This window comes from Ranitomeya imitator, chromosome 1, assembly GCF_032444005.1.
Source record: "Ranitomeya imitator isolate aRanImi1 chromosome 1, aRanImi1.pri, whole genome shotgun sequence".
Lineage (NCBI taxonomy): Eukaryota > Metazoa > Chordata > Amphibia > Anura > Dendrobatidae > Ranitomeya > Ranitomeya imitator.
In genome coordinates, this window is record NC_091282.1 from 32,505 (window position 1) to 55,799 (window position 23,295).

A 23,295-nucleotide genomic window follows, 5' to 3' on the forward strand; every position below is an offset into this window, starting at 1 on the left:
ACGCCTTTGCAACAGCCGCGTCCAATTTAGGAGCTTTATCCCATGTATCCACAACCGGATCGTCAAAGGGATACCTGCGTTTTAATGCTGGTGGTAAGGCCCCCTTTTTTTCTGGTTTCTTCCATTCTCTAAGGATCAAGTCCTGAATCTTTTCGTTTACCGGAAAAGATCTATGTTTTTTACGATCAAGACCGCTAAACATCATCTCCTGTTTTGAGGGTTGTGATTTAGGTTCCTCTATACCCATGGTGCCTCTAACTGATTTGACAACTTTGTCGATTTTATCCAAGGGTAGACAGAATCGTCCTGACTCCTCATCTGATGAAGAGGAGAGAGGACTGGAGAGATAGGAATTTTCCTCTCTTTCTTCCTCTGAAGAATTAGAGTCCAAGAGAGTCCTATGCTTTGAGTTTATGGAGTACTGTGTCCAGTTTTGGGTACCGGTGCTCAGGAAGGATATAATGGAACTAGAGAGAGTACAAAGGAGGGCAACAAAATTAATAAAGGGGATGGGAGAACTACAATACCCAGATAGATTAGCGAAATTAGGATTATTTAGTCTAGAAAAAAGACGACTGAGGGGCGATCTAATAACCATGTATAAGTATATAAGGGGACAATACAAATATCTCGCTGAGGATCTGTTTATACCAAGGAAGGTGACGGGCACAAGGGGGCATTCTTTGCGTCTGGAGGAGAGAAGGTTTTTCCACCAACATAGAAGAGGATTCTTTACTGTTAGGGCAGTGAGAATCTGGAATTGCTTGCCTGAGGAGGTGGTGATGGCGAACTCAGTCGAGGGGTTCAAGAGAGGCCTGGATGTCTTCCTGGAGCAGAACAATATTGTATCATACAATTATTAGGTTCTGTAGAAGGACGTAGATCTGGGGATTTATTATGATGGAATATAGGCTGAACTGGATGGACAAATGTCTTTTTTCGGCCTTACTAACTATGTTACTATGTTACTACGAGCCTTCCGCTTGGCATAGAGACCGAAGTGATTCCCTTACTTCCAGCCGGATCATTTCCCTCAGATTTGCCGGAGTTACGGACTCTTCTGCTACCTAGGGGAGGACAATATAGGAGATAACTAATATCTGACCTAATGTCACTACCACCAACCCGCTCCTGTAGACCTCACCGTCTGCTGTATACAGGGGGCACATAATTTTTTTGAACAAGAGTCAGGTAGAGGGACTCCACAGAGGGCACATTCCTTATGTTTTGACTTTCCCGTACTCTTCTTCCCCTGGAATGATAAAGTATAAGGGGCCCGCGTCACAGAGTGAACTTTCACGTAGATCACTTACCCGTGCGCCAAAGTAAAGTACCGGAATCAGAGGGGGTTCTTTGCTAGTCGAAGCTCTGGATCCTTGTTCGGAAGAGCTCTTACGACTGGGCTGGTCGCCTCTCTGTTTGGGCTTCTGACGTACCTCGTCTGGCAGCTGCTGCTGCTCACCACCACTCTCCATGACGAAATGCGACCAAAAGCAGGGATCTAACATCTCCACCTGCATAAATACCCCTTGGATCCGGTCAGCAGATGGGCCAGCGCTGTCCCTATTGGTCCAGAATACAGCAGAGGGCAGGAGATCTTGCGGTCAAAACCGGCACACAGACGCGATGGGCGCCGCCATCTTGGAACGACTGCGCATGCGCAGACGTCCGGCAACCCGGAAGCGGCCGCTAACCCCGCCCCCTTACGTCACTGCACCCGGAAATGCTCCAGCACGCGCTGAGAGCGGTGCAGGACGCCGGGGATGGAGCGCAGCGCTCCGGGAGCTCACCCACACGCCTGAGCCCGGCACCCGCAGCCACACCATACCGCTGCACCACCAATGGGAATACTTACCTGCGCCGGCGCTGATGGAGGCAGGAAATCCTCCGGACTCCGCTCCCTGCTGCGAACGCCACTGCCGTGAAATCCAGCAAGGACCACCGTGGCGTCTCCAGGGATCTCCGCACCGGCCGAGGTAGGAGACCCCCCCGCTACCGTATTCGGCCGGCCGGCCTGGGCTCCTTCTGTAGGCATCCGTCCCCTTTAGGAACAGGAAACCAACTGAGGCAAGGGAGAGGTACCGCCCTTTTGTATCTGTAGGTTTCCTGTTCCTAATGGGCGGATCCCCTCTCTCGTCGTGCTGTCATGGGAGTCCGAGTAAAAATTTGTAATTTTTTTTCACCACTTAGATAAAAGAGAACCTAGACATGTTTGGTGTCAATAAACTCGTAATGACCTGGAGAATCAAAATGGCAGCTCAGTTTTAGCATTTAATGAACCTAGCAAAAAAGCCAAACACAAAACCAGTGTGGGATTGCACTTTCTTTGCAATTTCACCGCACTTGGAATTTTGTTCCCGTTTTCTAGTACATAACATGCTAAAACCAATTATGTCGTTCAAAAGTACAACTTGTCCCTGCAAAAAAATAAGCCATATTGACGGAAAAATAAAAAAAAGTTATGGGTCTGGGAAGGAGGGGAGCGAAAAACGAAAATACCCAGGGTCATGAAGGGGTTATCCGGGTCACCCAGCTACCCCAGGTGTAGACTTAAATTGAAGCTAACCTCGTGAGAAGACATGCAATACGTTCGTCGTCACTCTACGAGGTTCCCAGAGCACGCTAGGACGAATATGAGTTTTAATAAAGTTCTGAGTCTCTCTGGAAAGAGGAGTGGAGTCCATAGCTCCGCCAACTCAGTGATGTCACGACCAGGGGGTATAAGTGAGGGGGAGCTCATTTTTCACTAGTCTTTGCCCAGGAAAAGAGCTAACAGCAGCTCTCCAAGCTGCTTTGATGCATTTTGATGTTGTTCCTTCCCCCAGCCGCATGGTCAGCCATGATCTGAAATGATATGAGAGAACTGTAAGTGTTTTTTTCAACTTTAATCCCTTTTTATTTGTAATCGTTCTGTACATCTGATACTTGTCTCCTTTTATAATATCTTTTTATACGTTCGTAAACACTGCCTACCTTTTGGAGTAAAATATATAAAATTACTAGCTTTGTATCTCCTTGCTCAATAACGTACGGTCACGTCCTCTGAAGTAAATTACGCTACTAATTGGGTTGGCTCCTGACCCATTACCAATTCAGGAATAGGAGCTGGTGGCAGCGGAAAGTGTCCTGAGCCGTTGGGAAAACTGGTAGCGACAGACAGCGTTGATAATTATTGTTCCCGCCTGAGTGGGAGCAGTTATATCACCCTCGCTGCAGTGTGCCCATTAGCCAGTGTAGTAAGACAACCTTTCTGGAGACAAATTATCGTAGGTGCAGTACCCTGTCTGACCTGAGGGTAAGAGGGGCGCCAGAGAGCTGCAAGTTCCAAACTGGAACTGGAATATAGATAAATCCCCTTGATAAAAGAACTGGGGCCAACCAAACTACCCCGGTTCATGACATATTGGTGTCAGCGGTGGGGATGATAAAAATATCCCCCCTGTGATTCGTGACATATGGATATTAAAATTGTGTAGGTTTTGTTATAATTGTTGAAGTAAAACAAAAACAGTTTAGACCGCACCAACGCCTCTATAAATTAGCTGACACTGCCCACCTGCAGTGGAGGTCTAGTCTTTAGATTCCGGGTGCTGTAGCCGAATAAACAAATGGAACAATCCAAAGCAGAAGAGAAAAGAGGCAGCACTCACCAATCTTCCGAGACAGGTAAATTTATTACTCACAATAAAACCTTCACGGCTGGGGGTGCTGAGATTCTGAGTGCGGCAAGCCTGATGACGGCCGTTTCGCGCCTAACGGGTGCTTCTACGGGTCAGCCTGCGAAACGGCTGTCAGGCTTGCCGCATTCAGAATCTCAGCACCGTGAAGGTTTTATTGTAATAAATTTACCTGTCTCGGAAGATCGTGAGTGCTGCCTCTTTTCTCTTCTGCTTTGGTTTGTTAGAATTGTTGCCTATGCAATGTACTGTCTTGCATCTCTCTTTGGCATGAGTCACCCCAGTTTATTGTTTGGTTTTAATATGAATAATAAATATATATTTTTCATCTACCTCGAATTGTACACTTCTTGACCCGAGATTTTCTTCCATCGTCATCATATATTAGGATTTGATTTATGTATAAACGTGTGACGCTGAGTCACTACTCACTGACAAGCCTAGAGAAAGGGTAGACAGGAGGTCTGAGGTCAGATACCAGGAGGGCACAAGATAAACAGCAGCAGGACAAAGTCGTGGTCAGGAAACAGTCCAGGGTCAAATACCAGGAGGGTACGTCAAGACTAGGAAGTAAGAAAAACAGTCAGTCAGAGGCCAAGTACGGGGTCAGGTACCTGCAGTCAGAAAGCGGCAAGAGCAGAAGGGATAATCCACATGAATAGTCACGACAAAGCCTACGTCCGGCAACAAGATCAGAGAAAGACACAATCAGACAGAGCTAAGCACATACCAAACTAAGCTCAGCTACAGCTGACACTGATCTGCTCACAGCTAGCCAGCTAAATAACTAGAAAATTACCAAAGATGAGAGGCACCTGGGGAAATGCCTGAAGCAAGCCCACATTTAGCAGCAGGGCTGTTGATCAAAATGCTGTGAGCCCAGAATGCCCCAGGATCAGATTGGATGAATGGACTGTCAGTCACAACACTGACAGTCCAGCATACATCAGATCCCATTGCGAGGTTGAGTCATCACTCACAGCCTCCCTAGTCCATAGTAAAGATGAGAAAATGACAAAAAGATTTCCCACATTCTGAATATGAATACAGCTTTTCTCTGTATGATTTCACTCATGTCTAACAAGATTTGATTTACTGAAGATTTCCCACACATTGAACATGAATATAGCTTATCTCCTGTGTGAGTTCTCCTATGTTTAACAAGTTGTGATTTCTCTGTAAAGCATTTTTCACATTGTAAACATGAAAACGGTTTCTTCCCTGTGTGAATTCTTAGATGTGTTACAAGATTTGCTTTTTGGATAAAACATTTCCCACATTCCGAACATGAAAATGGTTTTTTTCCTCTGTGAATTATCTGATGTCTAATAAGAATCTTTTTTTCTGTGAAGGATTTCCCACATTCTGAACATGAAAATGGCTTTTATCCTGTGTGAATTCTCTGATGTTTAATAAGATTCGCTTTATCTGTGAAGGATTTCTCACATTTTGAACATGAAAATGGCTTTTCTCCTGTGTGAATTCTCTGATGTATAATAATCCTCCATTTATCTATGAAGGAGTTCCCACATTCTGAACATGAAAATGGCTTTTCTCCTGTGTGAATTCTCTGATGTTTATTAAGACTCGCTTTATCTGTGAAGGATTTCTCACATTCTGAACACGAAAATGGCCTTTCTCCTGTGTGAATTCTATGATGGTTAGTAAGAGTCCCTTTATCTGTGAAGGATTTCTTACATTTTGAACATGAAAATGGCTTTTCTCCTGTGTGAATTCTCTGATGTCTAATAAGCTTCCCATTATATGTGAAGGACTTCCCACATTCTGAACATGAAAATGGCTTTTCTCTTGCGTGAATTCCCTGATGTATAATAAGACTACTGTTACGTTTGAAGGATTTTCCGCATTCTGAACATGAAAATGGCCTTTCTCCTGTGTGAATTCTCTGATGTTTAATAAGAGCCCCTTTTTCTGTGAAGGATTTCCCACATTCTGAACATGAAAATGGCTTTTCTCCTGTGTGAATTCTCTCATGTAGAACACATTTTGATTTACTTGGAAAGCATTTCCCACATTCTGAACAGGAGTATGGCTTCTCTCCTTCATGTTTCCTTTGAGTTAGATAATCTGAGCTTTTAGTAAATTCCTTGTGACACTGAAATCTTGTATCCACTTTGTCACCTGGAATTGTGGTAACAATACGAGATTGCTCAGGAGAGGGTTCCTCATGATTAGGAGGATTATAAGAAAGTGAAGTACTGTGAAGTCCAGGAGGTCCATGAAGGGTAATGAGGTATTCTCCATAAGAGTGCTTCCTGATATCTTCTTTTTTACAATTTAGTGACAAACTGCTATTATCACAAGGATTTCCTATAAAGATGAAAGATAAAATTCACAAAAGGGATTTTGAAATTTGATGGAGCTCAAAATGAAGACCCTTGTCAGTGAAAGTACAGGTAATAAGGAAGACAACTACATGCCATAACATTATCACAATAGGTAAAGTGAATAACATTTATAAAATGGCGACATTGGCACAAATCGACCTCTAAAAATTAACCTTCATTAATGTATTTAAAAGGGTCAAAAATACTTGATTATGTTATAAAGGTGAAAAAATGGAGGGTCAATAGGGGAAAAAAAGAAAAACCTGGGACTAATGTCTCCCTAGATGAGCCCTAAAGTTCACCCTACGTGCCAGCGGAGGATGGCACCCTAGTGGAAGACGTGATGGCACCCCCGCTGAATGCGCTACGGACCCTAATGCACCCTGAACATCCTACACACTATAATATAGACAAAAAAAACACACACATACAAAAACAATTAAAGGGACCATCCAAGATATAAATATCTCGTAGTTATTGCTGTATGTTCCAGGAAGGATGCAGACAAGATGTGTAGTCACATTAATACCCCAACAAAGATGATATGGCCAGAGCAATCACATTAATAGTCATCTTTGGGGCTACAATTTAGACAAAGAAAATCTGATCTGTATCGCTATTACACAGTGCCTATAATATTTATATGGTCTTCAATATACTAATGGAACACCAATCAAATGGGTGCACAGTCAGATATCACATGACAAGGTACTATTAGATAATTAGCTCCTTTCTGTTTCCTTAATTCAAAAGCCTAATGCCCAATGTGATATCTTCTATTCGCCCCCCCCCCCAAAAAAAAATGGGTGCATAACTGAACATAAATTCGCCATACAAAAATCCCACACAATATAGGTATTAATCCACTCTCCTCCTCCTCTAATTTCAGAAACCAGTGGTTTCCTGGGTCTCACAATTTTCCCGATGGATAACGACACACACTGGAGAGAGTGGACCTGCGGGAGAAGAATCACCTCTCCATCCCTTTAGCGGATTCCTCCGATGTCTTATCATGGAAAGGTCGAAGCTGACATGCAAACCTCTGTACCTCTATACCACCCGATGCAGTCTGGCTCTGGAGAGCGAGCTGGCAGTGGTGGGGGGCGAGGACCATTTTCTGGATCACATGAACACATCTCGTGTGTTAAAGGTTAGGGTCCTGCTGGATTGACAGTCCACGCCGTACACTTTGTCTCTACGTGGGATAACAGAGGGAATATTCACACTATTTCCCTACAAAAGGTTAAGAAAAATCCTTCAGAAAAAGAAAAAACGTAAAAAATTATTGAAAGATGCCAAAAACCGGTGTACATATGGGTCTACTGAAAAACCCGTGTCCGCGTCCTTCTGACGCTTAGGCTAGTTTCATATTTGCGTTTAAAACGCAAACGCAGGTGGTGAAAAAAACGCATATAAACACGTACAAACGCTGCGTTTTTTAGACGCATGCGTTTTTGCATGTGGTAAAAAAAGCCGCGTTTTAACGCGTTTACATGCGTTTTTTCCTGCGTTTGCGTTTTTGAAACGCATGATGAGAAGTGTGTGACAGCTGCCAATCATAAAAATCAACTAGAAAACCCACTATAAATAGAAATAGCTAGGGTTAGGATCCCTAGGGTTAGGGTCCCTAGGGTTAGGGGTAGGGTTTGGATCCCTTTATCACCTTGATGGTGGGGGGTTAGGGCTAGGGTTAGGGTTTGGATCCCTTTATCACCTTGATGGTGGGGGGTTAGGGCTAGGGTTAGGATCCCTTTATCACCTTGATGGTGGGGGGTTAGGGTTTGGATCCCTTTATCACCTTGATGGTGGGGGGTTAGGGCTAGGGTTAGGATCCCTTTATCACCTTGATGGTGGGGGGTTAGGGTTTGGATCCCTTTATCACCTTGATGGTGGGGGGTTAGGGCTAGGGTTAGGATCCCTTTATCACCTTGATGGTGGGGGGTTAGGGCTAGGGTTAGGATCCCTTTATCACCTTGATGGTGGGGGGTTAGGGTTTGGATCCCTTTATCATCTTGATGGTGGGGGGTTAGGGTTTGGATCCCTTTATCACCTTGATGGTGGGGGGTTAGGGTTTGGATCCCTTTATCACCTTGATGGTGGTGGGTTAGGATCCCTTTATCACCTTGATGGTGGGGGGTTAGGGTTTGGATCCCTTTATCACCTTGATGGTGGGGGGTTAGGGTTAGGATCCCTTTATCACCTTGATGGTGGGGGGGTTAGGGCTAGGGTTAAGGGTAGGGTTTGGATCCCTTTATCACCTTGATGGTGGGAGGATAGGGTTTGGATTCCTTTATCACCTTGATGGTGGGGGGTTAGGGTTTGGATTCCTTTATCACCTTGATGGTGGGGGGTTAGAGTTAGGGGTAGGGTTAGGATCCCTTTATCACCTTGATGGTGGGGGGTTAGGGCTAGGGTTAAGGGTAGGGTTTGGATCCCTTTATCACCTTGATGGTGGGGGTGTTAGGGTTTGGATCCCTTTATCACCTTGATGGTGGGGGGTTAGGGCTAGGGTTAGGGGTAGGGTTTGGATCCCTTTATCACCTTGATGGCGAGGGGTTAGGGTTAGGGTTTGGATCCCTTTATCACCTTGATGGTGGGGGGTTAGGGTTTGGATCCCTTTATCACCTTGATGGTGGGGGGTGTCATGATCCCAATGGCTGGGAATCACCAAGGACAAGCACAATAATAAGAACCAGCTCTAGGATGATGGAAACTGCGCTGACCGCGATCCTGAACTTAACACACAAATAGCAGTAGCCGGGGAACGTGCCTACGATGATTCTAGACGTCTCGCTCCAGCCGGAGGACTAGCTTCCCCTATAAGAAGAAACACAGACCTCACTTGCCTCCAGAGAAAAACCCCACAGAAATAGCAGCCCCCTACATGTAATAACGGTGAAATGAGAGGAAGGCACATACGTAGTCATGAAAACAGAATCAGCAAAAGTGAGGCCCGCTAAAGCTAGATAGCAGAAAATACGAAAGTGAACTGCGCGGTCAGCGAAAAACCCTACAAAAAACCATCCTGAAATTACTTGAACTCATGTGCCAACTCATGGAACATGAGGAGTAATTTCAGCTCACTAGAGCAACCAGAAGCAGGAATTACATTACTGCAAACTGGACAAAGACAAAAGTAAACAAAACGGAAAACAGGAAAAACAAAACTTAGCTTGTCCTGAAGAATACAAATGCAGGGAGCAGAGGCAAACAGACACTCTGATAACATTGATAGCCGGCGAACAAATGACCAAGAAGCCAGGCTAAATAGGAAACACCCATATCATAATGAAACAGGTGAACACCAGAGACTGCAGAAAACACAAGTCACCCAGTACCCCCAGTAACCACCAGAGGGAGCCCAAAAACAGAACTCACAACAGTACCCCCCCTTGAGGAGGGGTCACCGAACCCTCACGAGAACCACCAGGGCGACCAGGATGAGCCCTATGAAAAGCACGGACCAAATCGGTAGCATGAACATCAGAGGCATTCACCCAAGAATTATCCTCCTGACCATAACCCTTCCACTTAACCAAATAATGGAGCCTCCGTCTGGAAACACGAGAATCCAAGATCTTCTCCACAACATACTCCAACTCACCCTCCACCAGCACCGGAGCAGGAGGCTCAGGAGAAGGAACGACAGGTACCTCATACCTCCGCAACAACGACCGATGGAACACATTATGAATAGCAAACGATGCCGGGAGATCCAAACGAAACGACACAGGGTTAAGAATTTCCAAGATCTTATAAGGACCGATGAACCGAGGCTTAAACTTAGGAGAAGAGACCTTCATAGGAACAAAACGAGAAGACAACCACACCAAGTCCCCAACAAAAAGTCGAGGACCCACGCGGCGATGGCGATTAGCAAAGTGCTGAGCCTTCTCCTGAGACAACTTCAAATTGTCCACCACATGACTCCAGATCCGATGCAACCTATCCACCACCATGTCCACTCCAGGACAATCAGAAGGCTCCACCTGACCAGAGGAAAAACGAGGATGAAACCCCGAATTACAAAAGAAAGGAGAAACCAAGGTAGCAGAACTAGCCCGATTATTAAGGGCAAACTCGGCAAGCGGCAAAAAGGAAACCCAGTCATCCTGATCAGCAGAAACAAAACACCTTAAATAAGTTTCCAAAGTCTGATTAGTTCGTTCCGTCTGACCATTCGTCTGGGGATGGAACGCAGACGAAAAGGACAAATCAATACCCATCTTAGCACAGAACGTCCGCCAAAATCTGGACACAAACTGAGATCCCCTGTCAGAAACGATGTTCTCCGGAATGCCATGCAAACGGACCACGTTTTGAAAAAACAGAGGGACCAACTCAGAGGAAGAAGGTAACTTAGGCAAGGGTACCAGATGAACCATCTTAGAAAAGCGGTCACACACAACCCATATGACGGACATCTTTTGAGAGACAGGGAGATCCGAAATAAAGTCCATGGAAATGTGCGTCCAAGGCCTCTTCGGGATAGACAAAGGTAACAACAATCCACTGGCCCGAGAACAGCAAGGCTTAGCCCGAGCACAGACTCCACAAGACTGCACGAAAGAACGCACATCCCTCGACAAGGAAGGCCACCAAAAAGACCTGGCCACCAAGTCTCTAGTACCAAATATCCCAGGATGACCCGCCAACACAGAAGAATGAACCTCGGAGATGACTCTACTGGTCCAATTATCCGGGACAAACAGTCTTTCCGGCGGACAACGATCAGGTTTATCCGCCTGAAACTCCTGCAGAGCACGTCGCAAGTCTGGAGAGACTGCCGACAAAATCACCCCATCCCTAAGGATACCAGTAGGCTCAGAATTTCCAGGGGTGTCAGGCACAAAACTCCTAGAAAGAGCATCCGCCTTCACATTCTTTGAACCTGGCAGGTATGAAACCACAAAATTGAAACGGGAGAAAAACAGTGACCAACGAGCCTGTCTAGGATTCAGACGCTTGGCAGACTCAAGGTACATCAGATTTTTGTGATCAGTCAAGACCACCACACGATGTCTAGCACCCTCAAGCCAATGACGCCACTCCTCAAATGCCCACTTCATAGCCAAAAGCTCCCGATTACCAACATCATAATTCCGTTCGGCGGGCGAAAATTTTCTAGAAAAGAAAGCACATGGCTTCATCGCTGAGCCATCGGAACCTCTCTGAGACAAAACCGCCCCCGCACCGATCTCGGAAGCATCAACCTCAACCTGAAAAGGAAGCGACGTATCTGGCTGACGCAACACGGGAGCAGAAGAAAACCGGCGCTTAAGTTCCCGAAAGGCCTCCACAGCCGCAGGAGACCAATCAGTAACGTCAGCACCCTTTTTAGTCAAATCCGTCAAAGGCTTAACCACACCAGAAAAATTAGCTATGAAGCGACGATAAAAATTAGCAAAGCCCAAGAACTTCTGCAGACTCTTAAGAGATTTAGGTTGCGTCCAATCACAAATAGCCTGAACCTTGACGGGATCCATCTCAATAGTAGAAGGGGAAAAAATATACCCCAAAAAAGAAATCTTCTGGACCCCAAAGAGACATTTAGAACCCTTCACAAACAAAGAATTAGCCCGCAGGACCTGAAACACCTTCCTGACCTGCTGAACATGAGACTCCCAGTCATCAGAAAAAAACAAAATATCATCCAAATACACGATAATAAATTTATCCAGATATTCACGGAAAATATCGTGCATAAAAGACTGGAAGACAGAAGGAGCATTAGAAAGTCCAAAAGGCATCACTAAATACTCGAAATGGCCCTCAGGCGTATTAAATGCGGTTTTCCACTCATCACCCTGCCTTATCCGCACAAGATTATACGCACCCCTAAGATCAATCTTAGTGAACCATTTAGCCCCCTTAATGCGAGCAAACAGATCAGTCAACAATGGCAAAGGATACTGATATTTGACTGTAATCTTATTCAAAAGACAATAATCTATGCAAGGCCTCAAGGAACCATCTTTCTTAGCCACAAAAAAAAAACCTGCTCCCAAAGGGGACGAAGAAGGACGGATAAGCCCCTTTTCCAAGGACTCCTTAATATAATTCCGCATAGCAGTATGCTCTGGCACAGACAGATTAAACAACCGACCCTTAGGGAACTTACTGCCCGGAATCAAATCTATAGCGCAATCGCAATCCCTGTGAGGAGGAAGCGAACTGAGCTTAGGTTCCTCAAAAACCTCCCGATAATCAGACAGAAATACCGGAACCTCAGAAGGAGTAGATGAAGCGATAGAAATCGGAGGTGCATCATCATGAACCCCCTGACATCACCAGCTTAACACAGACATTGTTTTCCAGTCAAGGACTGGATTATGAGTTTGTAACCATGGCAGACCAAGCACTAAGACATCATGTAAATTATACAGTACCAGGAAGCGAATCACCTCCTGATGAACGGGAGTCATACGCATGGTCACCTGTGTCCAGTACTGAGGTTTATTCCTAGCCAAAGGCGTGGAGTCAATTCCTTTCAAAGGAATAGGAACTTCCAGAGGCTCCAGACTAAACCCACAGCGATTGGCAAATGACCAATCCATAAGACTCAGGGCAGCGCCTGAATCCACATAGGCATCGACGGAAATGGATGACAATGAACAAATCAGCGTCACAGACAGAATGAACTTAGACTGTAAAGTACAACTGGCGACAGACTTATCAACCTTTTTTGTGCGTTTAGAGCATGCTGATATAACATGAGCTGAATCACCACAATAAAAACACAATCCATTTTTCCGTCTATAATTTTGCCGTTCACTTCTGGACTGAATTCTGTCACATTGCATTATCTCAGGTGCCTGTTCAGAAGACACCGCCAAATGGTGCACAGGTTTGCGCTCCCGTAAACGCCGATCAATCTGAATAGCCATAGTTATGGACTCATTCAGACCTGCAGGCGCCGGAAACCCCACCATAACATCTTTAATGGCCTCAGAAAGACCATCTTTGAATTTTGCAGCCAGAGCGCACTCATTCCACTGAGTAAGCACCGACCATTTCCGAAATTTCTGACAATATATTTCTGCTTCATCTTGCCCCTGAGAGAGAGCCAATAAAGCTTTTTCAGCCTGAATCTCTAAATTAGGTTCCTCATAGAGCAAACCTAATGCCAGAAAAAACGCATCCACATTGTGCAACGCAGGATCCCCTGGTGCCAATGCAAATGCCCAATTCTGAGGATCCCCCCGCAGGAAAGATATAATAATTTTGACTTGTTGAGCAGGGTCTCCAGAGGAACGAGATTTTAAGGAAAGAAACAACTTGCAATTATTCCTAAAATTCAAAAAACTAGATCTATCTCCAGAAAAAAACTCTGGGACAGGAATTCTAGGTTCAGAGATAGGCATATGTACAACAAAATCTTGTATATTTTGAACCTTAGCAGCAAGATTATTCAGGCTGGAAGCCAAACTCTGGACGTCCATGATAAACAGCTGAAGTCAGGGCCATTCAAAGATTAAGAGGAGGAGAAAGAGGAAAAAAAAAAAAAAAAATTTCTCAGACTCCTTTTCCTCCTACTTCAGCCAAAACGAAAAACCAAATAATATTTTTATGGCCGGCTATACTGTCATGATCCCAATGGCTGGGAATCACCAAGGACAAGCACAATAATAAGAACCAGCTCTAGGATGATGGAAACTGCGCTGACCGCGATCCTGAACTTAACACACAAATAGCAGTAGCCGGGGAACGTGCCTACGATGATTCTAGACGTCTCGCTCCAGCCGGAGGACTAGCTTCCCCTATAAGAAGAAACACAGACCTAACTTGCCTCCAGAGAAAAACCCCACAGAAATAGCAGCCCCCTACATGTAATAACGGTGAAATGAGAGGAAGGCACATACGTAGTCATGAAAACAGAATCAGCAAAAGTGAGGCCCGCTAAAGCTAGATAGCAGAAAATACGAAAGTGAACTGCGCGGTCAGCGAAAAACCCTACAAAAAACCATCCTGAAATTACTTGAACTCATGTGCCAACTCATGGAACATGAGGAGTAATTTCAGCTCACTAGAGCAACCAGAAGCAGGAAAATTACATAACTGCAAGCTGGACTAAGACAAAAGTAAACCAAACGGAAAACAGGAAAATCAAAACTTAGCTTGTCCTGAAGAATACAAATGCAGGGAGCAGAGGCAAACAGACACGCTGATTACATTGATAGCCGGCGAGGAAATGACAAAGAAGCCAGGCTAAATAGGAAACACCCATATCATAATGAAACAGGTGAACACCAGAGACTGCAGAAAACACAAATCACCCAGTACCCCCAGTAACCACCAGAGGGAGCCCAAAAACAGAACTCACAACAGGGGGGTTAGGGTTAGGGGTAGGGTTTGGATCCCTTTATCACCTTGATGGTGTGGGGATAGGGCTAGGGTTAGGGTTTGGATCCCTTTATCACCATGATGGTGTGGGGATAGGGTTAGGGGTAGGGTTTGGATCCCTTTATCACCTTGATGGTGGGAGGGGTTAGGGCTAGGGTTAGGGTTTGGATCTCTTTATCACCTTGATGGTGGGGGGTGGCTTATCAGTGTGTAGACTAGATTTTTCTCTATGGAAACGCATGCGTTAAAAAACGCAACCAAACGCATGTGCTTAAAAACGCATGCGTTTACATAGACAGCAATACGTTTTTTTGCGGCAAAAAACGCCTCTAGAAATTACTACATGTTGCATTTCCGCACCAAAACGCAAGCATAGAAACGACGCATGCGTCGTCAAACGCGGCAAAACGCATGCAAAAAAAAGCATGCATTTTTAATGTTAAATATAGGGAAAAAAAACGCATGCGTTTATATGCGTTAAAACGCAGCGGCAAAAAACGCAAATGTGAAACCGGCCTAAGGCTACTTTCACACTTTGCGTTTTTAGCAATCCGTCGTTTTTGGAAAAAAACGGATCCTGCAAATGTGCTCGCAGGATGCGTTTTTTACCCATAGACTTATATTAGTCGTGTTTTGGCGGACAGCGGCACAAAAAAGTGAACTTTTTTTGTCCGTCGCATCCGCCATTTTCTACCGCGCATGCGCGGCCGGAACTCTGCCCCATTCTCCCCGAACTTCAGAATGGGCAGCGGATGCGTTGAAAAACTGCATCCGCTGCCCACGTCGTACACAAATTTCACAACGTGCGTCGGTACGTCGGCCCAACGCATAGCGACGGACACGTACTGACGCAAGTGTGAAAGCGGCCTAAGCTAAACTGGTCAGCTGCTGTACACTACTGAGGAGGAGATCGCTGTTTATTGCCTAGTGTCAGCAGCAGACCCCCATGGCTTCCGGTGTCCTCCAATGAAGCGATAGAGAAACTAGCTCAGTCACTCAGGGGTTAAGTTTGTATTTTTGTATCTTTTTCTTTATTTTTTTCTTTGGATTTATTCGCAGTTGTTTTCGGCAGCGATTACCGTTCTGGAGCAGGAAACTGTAAATGGTCGTGTAAAGGGTTAATAGTCGCTGAGTAACAGACGGCACACGGCCAATGTAACTCGCTTGGACTGATCACGAGTAGGTTTTTTTCATAGACCTAATAAACATTTAAAGGGATGTTCCCAAAATCACAAAGTTTTATTTTTTTTAATTTTGCCAGTATAAAGCATTTTTAAATCTGTCCTATTTTGCACAGATCACCCCCTAATTACGCCCTTCCAGGCTCTGTTTACCCAACAGTTCCTGTGTGAACCCATATGTGGGGAGGAACCGCATGTTATATACTGGGGTGGGGGCAACAGGGCCGGATATTATACGCTGGGGGGCTATGGGGCCGGATATGATATTATACGCTGGGGGGCTATGGGGCCGGATATTATACGCTGAGGGGCTATGGGGCTGGATATTATACGCTGGGGGGCTATGGGGCTGGATATTATACGCTGGGGGGCTATGGGGCTGGATATTATACGCTGGGGGGCTATGGGGCTGGATATTAGACACTGGGGGGCTATGGGGCTGGATATTATACGCTGGGGGGCTATGGGGCCGGATATTATACGCTGGGGGGCTATGGGGCCAGATATTATACGCTGGGGGGGCTATGGGGCTGGATATTATACGCTGGGGGGCTATGGGGCTGGATATTATACGCTGGGGGGCTATGGGGCCGGATATTATACGCTGGGGGGCTATGGGGTCGGATATTATACGCTGGGGGGCTATGGGGCTGGATATTATACGCTGGGGGGCTATGGGGCTGGATATTATAAGCAGGGGGGCTACGGGGCCGGATATTATACGCTGGGGGGCTACGGGGCCGGATATATCACATCTGTTTGTAGATACAAGCTCATAATCCCTTTTATGATGAAGCAATTCTCCACCCCGGCACAGAGGAGAGACTAAACATTTGTCATGTACTGTCACCTACCTGGTGTCCTCCGACTGAGACCGGTGTTCTGGTTCTCCTACATCCAAGATGGCCTCCATAGTGGCAGAGGGATGACATCCATATGTCTGACCCACACCTCCATAGCATGGCACTTCCGGACTTACCACAGGGCTCTTCATGTCACCAGGCGGCAGACTTGGATGTAGAGGGACCAGAACGTCGGCCTTAGTGCAGGAGGCAGTGGGAGACAAACAGAGGGGACAGGTAGGACGACTCTACATGTGACATGTCACTCGTCAGCACCAGGCAGAGGCTGCTACATCACCGACATCCATAGGACGGGGAGATTCACAACCTGTAACACAAGCTCAGTCATTTATATGGCAGCACGGGACTTGTGGAAGAAAAATACGGATGGAAGGGGTGGAAGAAATATTCTCAAAGGTAAAGGAAAACTAAATCTGTGCTTCCTAAATCATTAAGAAGAGGTGTGAAGGCGGCCCTGTTATTCATCGGTGCACCGCCGGACTGTACAGGAGCAGCCGCGCCATCACCGGACGCTTCTGCTGTGATGAGGACAGCAGATACAATATCACACACTGTGGTCATTATTACATAATGGTCATTGTCATCATCATCATGCACCGGTTAATATCACACACCTGTGGAAACATCTCCAGGAATCTCCTCCTTCCCGTCACTCACACACGGCTGATCCTCCCTCGTCATCGCTTCTTCTTCTGTCTCTTCCTTCACTTTATTCTTAGTCGGATCTTTCTCCTGATATATCAGATGTAACAATCAGCACAATACAAGAAACCACCAAAATCTGTGACATCTGTGACCTCGATCAGAAATGTCCCCCCATATACAGATCCGGTACAGGGCTCAGCGCCGTCTACCTGATGATCCTCCGGGATGTTGTGATTCTCCTCCGGACAGTCCGGGGAATACAGAGGACCGGGACATCTCTCTGGTGGATTGATTTCCACAACTCCATCTGTAGGAGACACACAGTGATGGAATAGATTGTGTCATGTGATTATGAGAGGATGGGGGTAGTAGTAGGTGACCACAGAACAGACATGACAGTCTCCCCTCCTCACCCTGATGATCGGCCCATATTGCCATCACCTCTTGTGCTCCATGTATAACCTCAACCTTAATGTCAACCTGATCTTCACCCTAAAAAGTAAAATGTAAGATGAGCTCAGGTCCCATCACTTTATGGTCAGATGTTGTGGAGGCTTCAGTGTCATCTACCTGATGATCCTCCGGGATGTTGTGATTCTCCTCCGGACAGTCCGGGGGATACAGAGGACGGGGACATCTCTCTGGTGGATTTCTCCTCCTGGATCCATCTGTAGGAAACACACAGTGATGGAATAGATTGTGTCATATGATGATGAGATCATGGGTAGTAGAAGGTGACCACAGAACATGACAGTCTCCCCTCCTCACCCTGCTGATCAGCCCACACATCCATCATCTCTTCTGCGTCATCTATGACCTCAACCTTAATGTCAATCAGATCTTCACCCTAAAAGAAAAGTGTATGATGAGCTCAGGTCCCATCACTTCATGGTCAGATGTTGTGGAGGCTTCAGTGTCATCTACCTGATGATCCTCCGGGATGTTGTGTTTCTCCTCCGGACAGTCCTGGGGATACAGAGGACCGGGACATCTCTCTGGTGGATTTCTCTTCCTGGATCCATCTGTGGAGACACAGACTGAACACATGACCTGCCGTATATCTGTCTATATATGAGACACGTCTCTCAGAACCGGTAATTCTAGGTTTATGCATCAGGGACTAAATGACATTGTTGTGGTCCTCACCACCGGTACTGAGGTCCCAGCACATTGTGGTCCCAAGGATGAAGTGATGATCAGTGAGGCCAAAGCCTAATGCTCTCTGCTCTACACTCGGAGGATGAGGACCCTGAGGAGAGGGACAGAGAAGACCCTCGTCAGTCCGATGGAGGAGCCGCACTAAGACACACAACTTCTCCAAGCTTCCTCTCCACCAGTGATGGAACCACAGAGAAGCTGGAGAAAGCTCCACATTTCTATCCAGCGGTTTCTTTTCTCCTAATTCACCGTTATGGAGATTGGGGGAAGGACGGTTACCATTTATCAGTGATTCTTGTGAAGGACACCCGGTTCCTCCCACGTCACCAATCCGTGACGTCACTACACAGGCACAGCTCTCCGGCGCCCCCTTTGTATCTCAGGTCAATAAGGGAACTGCACCTAGAGCAAATGGCCGCCGGGGAGACTGCCCTGTCACCATATTTGTACTGTCCCCTGATATACTTATACATGGTTATTAGATCGCCCCTCAGTCGTCTTTTTTCTAGACTAAATAATCCTAATTTCGCTAATCTGGGTATTGTAGTTCTCCCATCCCCTTTATTAATTTTGTTGCCCTCCTTTGTACGCTCTCTAGTTCCATTATATCCTTCCTGAACACCGGTGCCCAAAACTGGACACAGTACTCCATGTGCGGTCTAACTAGGGATTTGCACAGAGGCAGTATAATGCTCTCATCATGTGTATCCAGACCTCTTTTAATGCACCCCATGATCCTGTTTGCCTTGGCAGCTGCTGCCTGGCACTGGCTGCTCCAGGTAATTTTATCATTAACTAGGATCCCCAAGTCCTTCTCCCTGTCAGATTTACCCAGCGGTTTCCCGTTCAGTGTGTAATGGTGATATTTATTCCTTCTTCCCATGTGTATAACCTTACATTTATCATTGTTAAACCTCATCTGCCACCTTTCAGCCCAAGTTTCCAACTTATCCAGATCCATCTGTAGCAGAATACTATCTTCTCTTGTATTAACTGCTTTACATAGTTTTGTATCATCTGCAAATATCGATATTTTACTGTGTAAACCTTCTACCAGATCATTAATGAATATGTTGAAGAGAACAGGTCCCAATACCGACCCCTGCGGTACCCCACTGGTCACAGCGACCCAGTTAGAGACTATACCATTTATAACATAGGGGGCAGAATGGAGACATGGGGCATGATTGGAGACACTGGGGGCAGAATTGGAGACAGATCGTGCAGGATCATGGGGCAGGATGGATACAGATGGGGCAGGATGGAGAGATCACATGGGGCGATCATATGGGGCAGGATGGGGAGATCATATGGGGCAGAATGGATACTCATGAGGGCAGGATGGGAGAACATATGGCTGACGCCAGGAATGAGACACACGGTGGCCAGGATGGGGAATATTATTACCATAGGGGCTAATGTAGGGATATTATTACTGCAGTGATGTATTTATTTTATTTTTTGAGGACACGGTTTTAAATGGGGGGGGGGGCGGTCCTGTTACTGTGTAGAGTGACACTGTCGCCTCTTTTTCTTCATGTGGTGTAATGTAGAAGTTGGGAAAAATTAAGTAATGTATTCTACAAGCAGAGCTCGAGAGATAACTGTGTTATTTCCTGCAGAGAGAAGTCCTGGCTGGAAGAAATGATGGCGGTCTGTGCTGGATGAAAGATGAAGGACTTCACCTAGAGACGTCACTGGTGAGTCAGTGTGTTACCTATACACTGACACTATACACTGTATACAGAGCTCCTCTGTATAATTTCACTAGTGATCACTGTATTATCTGTACACAGACACTGCATACTAAGTACAGATCTCCTGTGTATAATGGCACTTATGGTGATAGTATGGTGCTTTTTTTTTTAATTACTGATCAGAATTGTAGTATTCAGTCACTATGTGGTGGTACTATGTGGTCTGGACACGGTGTTGCGGTATTTGTTCCTTGTATGTGATATTATTTGATCACTGTGGTGGTAATATGCGGTCTGGTCATGGTGTAGCGGTATTTGTTCCTTGTATGTGATATTATTCGGTCACTAGTGGTAATAAGTGGTCTGGTCATGGTGTAGCGGTATTTGTTCTTTGTATGTGATATTATTCGATCACTGTGGTGGTAATATGTCATCTGGTCATGGTGTAGTGGTATTTGTTCCTTGTATGTGATATTATTGGTCATTTTAAAAATTGAAAAATAAATAAAAATATACCTAAATTGTATTGCATATTTTAACAAATATTTAATAGGTTACAATAGAGTAGGGACCGGCCAAAAGTGTCTACCGTCTTATGGTAGCGGCTTAAAAAATCTTTTGGCCAAAACAAAAGCTGCCGGCTATATGTGTGATCTGGTGATGGGAACTGTTAATGTGTGATAGGTGAGAAGTGGAGTTTTTCCAAGAGAGAGCGGTGGGACTGTGGACAGTTCGAGGGGTGGAGCGTGGAGGCGGGGCTGGGGTGGAGCCTGGGCGGAGTCTCAAGGGGGCCCCGAAAATTTTGCCAGTATGGGGCCCCGAAATTTCTAGTGGCAGCCCTGCCTGTCACCCATGCTGGGTATTCTAAGATTCGCAATCAGAGCAATAGGATCAGCCCCAAATTAATGATTTAATTGCCTTAAGGGCGCACTAGGTAATTACAAGTAATATACAGTCAAAATATATCAAGAATTACAGTCAGAGTAAAATATAACAATCACAATACAGGGCTTAAAGGTATACAGCTGGAGGTCAATTTACCAGGTTGAAGGTCGCTTGTGGAAGCCGGGGGGGCGCAGCATTCCGCAGGTCCAAAACTTAGTTGCCGAGCAGCCCCCAGAAAGCGTGTGCTTGCTCCCCTCTGGCTGGCATACCCTTTTCCTTAAGATATCATCATCTTCTTCTGTGGAGTGAGTCCTCCTCTCCAAGTGTCCTTGGCTCTTAAACCTTCTATGGGTCCCTCCCCCTGTAGCTGGGTGGGCTTAGCAATCTCCACCCCTGTGCCTCTCTGCAAGATTTGTTCCAATATCTAATAAATAGGATAACTTCTCTCAGGATGATCGGATCAGTACACGGGCAGTACCAGCGCATGTGGTTTGTTCTGCCGGTCGTACGCATGTGGTTTGTTCTGCCGGGCGTCTGGAGGAGAGAAGGTTTTTCCACCAACATAGAAGAGGATTCTTTACTGTTAGGGCAGTGAGAATCTGGAATTGCTTGCCTGAGGAGGTGGTGATGGCGAACTCAGTCGAGGGGTTCAAGAGAGGCCTGGATGTCTTCCTGGAGCAGAACAATATTGTATCATACAATTATTAGGTTCTGTAGAAGGACATAGATCTGGGGATTTATTATGGTGGAATATAGGCTGAACTGGATGGACAAATGTCTTTTCTCGGCCTTACTAACTATGTTACTATGTTACTATGTTACTGGGATCAAACCTGGACCCATTCGGTCCCTGTGGGAGGCTGATCTCTATATCTCGGGTTTCAGACCTCCCACGGACACGGGAGTCGCACTGTTAGATGCGCAATTTCTTTAGGGCGAGGAGAAAATTTTTTATGAGCCGGTACCTCGGACGATGAGTCCATAATTCACAATTCAAAGTTGGAGACGGTTCGACTGGATGGCCATAATAGATGTGTATCCTGTGGCCACTGGACATGCATGCTTTAATTAAGCCCCCAAGCATTTCCAAGCCCCCTGCTGGTGTGGCTTCCTCACGGAGCTTTGAAGTACCTTCTGCAGTCTACACGGAGCTCAGCCCATTACGATACTAATAGGAACTTTATTCATTAGAAAAGGTGGGGGCCCGGAGCACTCCTCTCTGCAGACCTGTGACCAGGAGACAAAATGGAGTTACGCCAATCTCTGTTAGTATGCCCGTCCAAGATGGTGGCTGTTCCCTCATCACACCTCCCTGCTTTAGAGGGCGCTAGGGGGCATCACATTCCTGTGTTCCCCCATGCGCCCTTCTGCACCTTCTCCTTGCCGGGACAACCCATCAGCATTACCATGGTCGCTGCCTCCTCCCCTCTCTCTCTGAGGCTGTCTCTGCCCCTCCTCTCTCTCTCTGAGGCTGTCTGGGCCCCCTCTTCTGTCTCTCTGAGGCTTCCTCTGCCTCCTCCTCTCTCTCTGAGGCTGTTTCTGCCCCCTCCTCTCTCTCTGAGGCTGTTTCTGCCCCCTCCTCGGTCTCTCTCTGAGGCTGTTTCTGCCCCCTCCTCGGTCTCTCTCTGAGGCTGTTTCTGCCCCCTCCTCTTTCTCTCTGAGGTGGTTTCTGCCCCCTCCTCTCTCTCTGAAGCTGTCTCTGCCTCCTCCTCTCTCTCTCTGAGGCCATCTCTGCCTCCTCCTTTGTCTCTCTCTGAGGCTGTCTCTGCCTCCTCTCCCTCTCTGAGGCTGTCTCTGCCTCCTCCTCTGTCTCTCTCTGAGGCTGTCTCTGCCTCCTCCTCTCCCTCTCTGAGGCTGTCTCTGCCTCCTTTGTCTCTCTCCGAGGCTGTCTTTGCCCCCTCCTCTCCCTCTGAGGCTGTCTCTGCCCCCTCCTCTCTCTCTCTGAGGCTGTTTGCTCCGCTGCCCGCTCTGCAGCTTTCTCTGCCCGCTCCGCTATCTCACGGCGTTCTGCCCGCTCTCGCTCCTCTGCTTCACGGCGTTCTGCCCGCTCTCGCTCCTCTGCTTCACGGCGTTCTGCACGCTGTCGCTCCGCCGCTTCACGGCGATCTGCACGCTCGGCCTCCGCTGCTTTCTCTGCAGCTGCCATGAGTCTCATATAGGCGTCTTCATTACCCGCCTCGAGACGTGCCACTGCCGCTGCAACAAAGGCCTCTGATGTGGAGAGGCTGGGGTGGGTAGGTGGTGGGTAGTCCCTTTCCGGACTAAGCACGGGTGGCGGGCTCCTTAGGGAGTCTGGGCTGAGCTCCCCTTCGCCTTGAACGGTACCATTCTGTTGTGAATTCTGTTGTCGAGCTCCCTCCTGTGGTCATGAATGGAACTTCGGCTGGTTCTGTCAATGGGCTTCCTCTGGTGGATGTGAGTGGGGCTGCGGCTTCTGAGGTTCCTTCCACAGGTGACGAGGTTAATTCGTTAGCTGCTGCTCTATTTAACTCCACCTA

At 46.6% G+C, this 23,295-nt stretch overlaps 1 pseudogene; it reads right to left on the minus strand.

Annotated features, from left to right (window-relative positions):
* Positions 1 to 4,534: 4,534 nt before the first annotated feature.
* On the minus strand, positions 4,535 to 18,075 carry LOC138657636 (zinc finger protein ZFP2-like; annotated as a pseudogene).
* Between the last annotated feature and the right edge of the window lie 5,220 nt (positions 18,076 to 23,295).